This window comes from Nelumbo lutea, chromosome 6, assembly GCF_056320005.1.
Source record: "Nelumbo lutea isolate HS-2025 chromosome 6, American lotus-T2T, whole genome shotgun sequence".
Lineage (NCBI taxonomy): Eukaryota > Viridiplantae > Streptophyta > Magnoliopsida > Proteales > Nelumbonaceae > Nelumbo > Nelumbo lutea.
Genome location: NC_142689.1, coordinates 13,369,646 through 13,375,898, shown reverse-complemented (window position 1 = coordinate 13,375,898; position 6,253 = coordinate 13,369,646). Strand labels below are relative to the sequence as shown.

Below are 6,253 nucleotides of genomic sequence, written 5' to 3'. Positions count from 1 at the left end.
CTAAACAATAAGGATACAGTTTGTCAATTTCATGAACAGTAGGGGTAGTTTAAGAGATTTACCCAAAAAATACAGACTTTACAAATAAAAAAATAAGAGTTTAAAGTTACAACTTTACCTTTGAGCAATCTATGTGAAGGAAAATTTGGGAAAGTAAAACAAAATTTGAAAAGAGATTTGAAGGATTTGGGATAGTGATTGATGTGAAAATAACATTTGAAAAATAAAACATTTTGGTCAAAACTGACTGCATGGGAGGTGATTACAATTTGGACATTTCATGCCTCTCGTTAGAGAATTCTAACAAAGTAAATCTACTTGCAACTATATTAAAAAGTTTAAGGGAGTTGATTACAAATACCAAACTTCACGAGAGGTTTAAAATGATGTGGGAGAGAGAGAGAGAGATGCATACCCGTGTTGTAACAATTGTTAAGTCTTATTCTATATTCAGATGAGGTGGCAAAATATGATTGACAAATTCATGGGCATCATGGACCAAACGGCCCACTTGTGGATTTGCTTACAACAAAAACTAACACAACATGATTTTAACATGAAATGTGTCTGCACATCTCACGACCCACCATATATGTGATGCGTGGACATAGATTAGGGCTTAGGGTTTAGGATTTACGATTTACACATGAAAATCAAGAGGTGGTAAGATGCTTTCACCCCGACCATGGTAGGAGCCAAGTATTGCCAGAGTTTGGTTGGGTTTAGGTTGAACCAAGGCCAAACCTAATTTATTGGCTATATCCCAATCTCAACGTAATCAAGAGGAAGGTCATCCAAATGTAGAAGGGCTAACTCCAGCCCAAAATAGTCGGATCTGAATTTGTGTTTTATAAGTTTGGAAACCAAGAACTTCTGAAGGCAATCAGACCAGTTGAAAATTTTTGTTTAGGGATACAATCAAATCGAGCTCTAATTGAATAGTTAGGGCTCGAGTTCAATTAGACTCAATTCAAGTTCAATTTGAGTTGAGTTTGAATCTCGAGATAGGCTTGATTAGTTATTCAAAATTGAGCTTAGCCAATAAAAAGTTCAGCTCGAAAGCTTATAAGCTTGTTTCGATTAATATATGCATACATACATACATACATAGAATACAAAGATATATTTTATAATATATATTATGAAAACATATTTTATATTCTACATATAATATAAGAACATATATAATATAAGAATATATTATATATCATAAAAACATATCATGTATATATTAATAAGATATAAAAATACACTCATTTCAAGCTTTTGAGCTAAACTTGAACTCATAAAATATTTAATGGAACTGAGCTTGAACTAGGAGATAGAGTTCAAATCAAACTCATACCTAAAGTCTAATAGTATTTTAGTTTAAATGAGCCAAAAAATGTAGAAGTTCAACTCAACTTGGCTCGATTAAACCCCTTTTTTTTGCCTACGCAACTCAAGTGAGTATCGATATTTAATCAAGCTTTAGGCCCATTTGCACCCACCATGACTAATGGTGCAAATGGGCCTATCTGGGCTCAATTCGAATATATAATATTAATTTATATCTTTATCTTTTTCTTGAACACGTGTATAACACCAAGCGTATAACACATGTCCATACTCAGGTTATTTAAACAAGTTAACTAAAGCTTCTTAAGAGATTAGGTTAAACAATTTTTAACGTGTTTGTCTCAATACATGTATAGGTGGAAAGAAGGTTGTCCGTCATTTTCAATACTTTGAATTCAAACAAAATCAACCGAAAAAGTAAATTTTTTAGGTGTTTATGAATCTTTCTACTTAACTAGTTATCATAGTTTCTTACATGGTTTTCAAAACCAGATCGGGCCGGACGGTTGGACCAAAAAAACTGGTAACCGTTCAGCCCCTGGGTCTGGTTATACTATAAACTGCTACTTCTTAAATAACTGTTGAAAAGGTAAAAAAACTGTTGATTCGGGTGGTCGAACCACTAAATCGTTCGACCTAGGTAGTGGTTTGCAAGTTGCAAAATTTATTTTCGTTGGACTAAAAAACAAAAAAAAATGACATTCATGTCCCCAATTCCAGCCTTATGAGTTAGGGTTAGAACGGAAGTTCGTTTTTGTTCTAACACTTCCAACCTTCCTTCCTCTCATACCTCATACCTTGACAGCATGATCGATGACTTGCGACAGCCATGACCGACATCGATCAATAGTGAATCATGTTGACCGGCGACTATGGCGGATTTCCTTCCTAAGAAAGGCTTCATCTATGGTGACTGATGACTATAGCCTTCCTTCCTCACAGAAGGGCCCCATCTACGGCGATCGACGATTACATCCTTCCTTCCTCACAGAAGGGCTCTTCATCTATGGCGATTGACGACTACAACTTTCCTTCCTTACAAAAGGGCTTCATCTACGATAGATTTCTTCTTGTGATCAACAACAACAAGGGGCAGTGATGATAGGTGGTGAACTTCGAATTTTTTTGCTTAATTAGTCTTGCTTAATTTTTATTGGAAAACTCAATATGATAAAAATTTAAATTGATCATATCATGTTAACTTATATATTTTACTATGTGCACATGTGCATAATAATCCTCTTATAGTCTTGATAAAAAACTAATAGTGTGCTGGCTGAATTTCACCCATAAACCAACACCATCATGGTTGATTTTCATATGCAGATTATTAGTATTGTTCTGTATTTATTTGAAATTTTTTGTATTTTCTACATTTATTTGCAATTTTCTATTTTATTTTTGTGTTTTATTCTGTAATTTCTGTATTTATTTGTAATTTTCCATGCTTTTTCTATTTTTTATAATTTTATGTAGAATATTTGTATTTTCTACACACGTATGAGTATGACTAAACACATCCTAATTTATCTTTATTTTTGTCTATATTTTTTGTGTTTTTTCTGTATTTTTTAAAATGTTTCTGTACATTTTTTGTATTTTCTATTTGTTATGTATTTTGTCATTTTTATATTTAGATAGTTTTATTTTTATTTGTTTGTGTTTTTTCTGTATTTTTTAGAAAATTTCCTTGAATTCTTATTAGACAAACATGGACGTTGTATCAACCGCCCGTCTAGCTCAGTCGGTAGAGCGCAAGGCTCTTAACCTTGTGGTCGTGGGTTCGAGCCCCACGGTGGGCGTTAGTTTCACAGCGCCTGTAGCTCAGTGGATAGAGCGTCTGTTTCCTAAGTAGAAAGTCGTAGGTTCGACCCCTACCTGGCGCGGTTTCTTTTTCATTTTTTGGTTGTCTTAACCTAAAAATGGTCTGAACTAGACAAACCTTATTATATATGAAGTATGAACTAAGTTGGACCGGGGTCAATCCAAGTTGTACCAACCATACTAGGATGGCCCGGGTAGGAATGCAGATATGTGTGCAGCTTAGGTAGCCCACTTGGCTCTCAACGTAGTATGAGGCTTGGGTTTGATTTGAGTCAAAAGCTCGTAAGTTCGGCTTGAGTTTGATTTGAAAAAATGTTTTATAAAAATAAAAAATTATATATAAAATATTTTTTATTTGACATTTAAAACATTAAGACTTATAATAATTAGTCACTATTATATATAAAAATAAAATTATTATTATTATTATTATTATTACTACATGTATGTATATAGCTATTCGAGCTTGGCTTGTGAGCCTCATGTGCCAAGCTTTATTAGGCTTAAGCTTGACTAGATTAATAAATGAGCCTATAAATTGGGCTCGAGCTTCGACCCCTACCTGGCACGGTTTCTTTTTCATTTTTTTTGTTGTCTTAACCTAAAAATGGTCTGAACTAGACAAACCTTATTATATATGAAGTATGAACTAAGTTGGACCGGGGTCAATCCAAGTTGGACCAACCATACTAGGATGGCCCGGGTAGGAATGCAGATATGTGTGCAGCTTAGGTAGCCCACTTGGCTCTCAACGTAGTATGAGGCTTGGGTTTGATTTGAGTCAAAAGCTCGTAAGTTCGGCTTGAGTTTGATTTGAAAAAATGTTTTATAAAAATAAAAAATTATATATAAAATATTTTTTATTTGACATTTAAAACATTAAGACTTATAATAATTAGTCACTATTATATATAAAAATAAAATTATTATTATTATTATTATTATTACTACATGTATGTATATAGCTATTCGAGCTTGGCTTGTGAGCCTCATGTGCCAAGCTTTATTAGGCTTAAGCTTGACTAGATTAATAAATGAGCCTATAAATTGGGCTCGAGCTTCGACCCCTACCTGGCACGGTTTCTTTTTCATTTTTTTTGTTGTCTTAACCTAAAAATGGTCTGAACTAGACAAACCTTATTATATATGAAGTATGAACTAAGTTGGACCGGGGTCAATCCAAGTTGGACCAACCATACTAGGATGGCCCGGGTAGGAATGCAGATATGTGTGCAGCTTAGGTAGCCCACTTGGCTCTCAACGTAGTATGAGGCTTGGGTTTGATTTGAGTCAAAAGCTCGTAAGTTCGGCTTGAGTTTGATTTGAAAAAATGTTTTATAAAAATAAAAAATTATATATAAAATATTTTTTATTTGACATTTAAAACATTAAGACTTATAATAATTAGTCACTATTATATATAAAAATAAAATTATTATTATTATTATTATTATTACTACATGTATGTATATAGCTATTCGAGCTTGGCTTGTGAGCCTCATGTGCCAAGCTTTATTAGGCTTAAGCTTGACTAGATTAATAAATGAGCCTATAAATTGGGCTCGAGCTTCGACCCCTACCTGGCACGGTTTCTTTTTCATTTTTTTTGTTGTCTTAACCTAAAAATGGTCTGAACTAGACAAACCTTATTATATATGAAGTATGAACTAAGTTGGACCGGGGTCAATCCAAGTTGGACCAACCATACTAGGATGGCCCGGGTAGGAATGCAGATATGTGTGCAGCTTAGGTAGCCCACTTGGCTCTCAACGTAGTATGAGGCTTGGGTTTGATTTGAGTCAAAAGCTCGTAAGTTCGGCTTGAGTTTGATTTGAAAAAATGTTTTATAAAAATAAAAAATTATATATAAAATATTTTTTATTTGACATTTAAAACATTAAGACTTATAATAATTAGTCACTATTATATATAAAAATAAAATTATTATTATTATTATTATTATTATTACTACATGTATGTATATAGCTATTCGAGCTTGGCTTGTGAGCCTCATGTGCCAAGCTTTATTAGGCTTAAGCTTGACTAGATTAATAAATGAGCCTATAAATTGGGCTCGAGCTCGGTTAAAATCGAGCCGAGCTCGAGTAGCTCGTGAAGAGCTTGGCTTTTGGCTACCCCTAATTGAAAGTTCAACTCTCAACCTTAACACCATTTTCAACATGATTTTCTTAATCCTAATTCAAGTATTCAACCCATAATCCATGATTGAGATTTGCATCCGTAGGTTTAGACTTGGATTGACCTTCAACCTGATGCAGCCCGCTTGAGCTGCACTAGCTAATGTATCATATCATGATAAGCTTACATCTAGAATTGTCCATAGGCCGAGCTTTAGGCTTGACTTTACACTATATTGGGCTTGAGTCCATTTTGGCAAAAGCCAGGCCTGAGCCCAGCCCATGAACAAGTCTATTTACATTTGTTTATTCCTACGGACCCCTAATTAAATACATTTGCCAATGATAGAATACAAAATAGTGATATTTTAAAAAATCAACCCGAAGGCCGAACCGTTTGTGCCTCTAGGTCACCAAGTCGAATGGTTGTGTGTGTACATATATATGTGTATAAATATATATTTATCAATAAATAATGTATAAATATGTTTTAGATATGTTATATATATTTTATATTTAATTTATGTTTTTTAATTTTTTTATTTATAAAAATATTAAAAATTGCAATTTGAGACGAAAAAAAGTTTTTCTTTCTTGCAAAAATAGAGGGGCAAGGCGCCTATGGCTCCTTGAAAGACATAGGTCTCAAAAAATTACTCAAAATAAAAAAAAAACACCACAATAAGACGTTGGAGTGCAAAGTTATGGCCTCTAAAAGTATTCATACATTGAGTATGCAACCCTCAACCCAGTGACCGGGTCAAATGGGTCAGCAGTCGAACTAGTCAATTCAAACAATTTTGATCAAGTCAATAATTTTTTACCATCTGACGAATTAACTGAATCGAACTTGGAATCCTAGCTAGGTAATGATTCAAACAATTCAATCGCCGGGTCAAGCACAGAATGAAAACATTGCAAAAATAGCATATCTCACGAGTCACGATATCTAA

At 33.7% G+C, this 6,253-nt stretch overlaps 2 non-coding genes across 2 annotated transcripts; both read left to right on the top strand.

Moving 5' to 3' along the window:
- Positions 1 to 3,067: 3,067 nt before the first annotated feature.
- TRNAK-CUU (transfer RNA lysine (anticodon CUU)) lies at positions 3,068 to 3,140 on the top strand. Its single transcript has one exon. It is a non-coding gene; the product is annotated as a tRNA-Lys (tRNA).
- An 11-nt stretch (positions 3,141 to 3,151) lies between these two features.
- Positions 3,152 to 3,224, top strand: TRNAR-CCU (transfer RNA arginine (anticodon CCU)). Its single transcript has one exon. It is a non-coding gene; the product is annotated as a tRNA-Arg (tRNA).
- Positions 3,225 to 6,253: the final 3,029 nt, after the last annotated feature.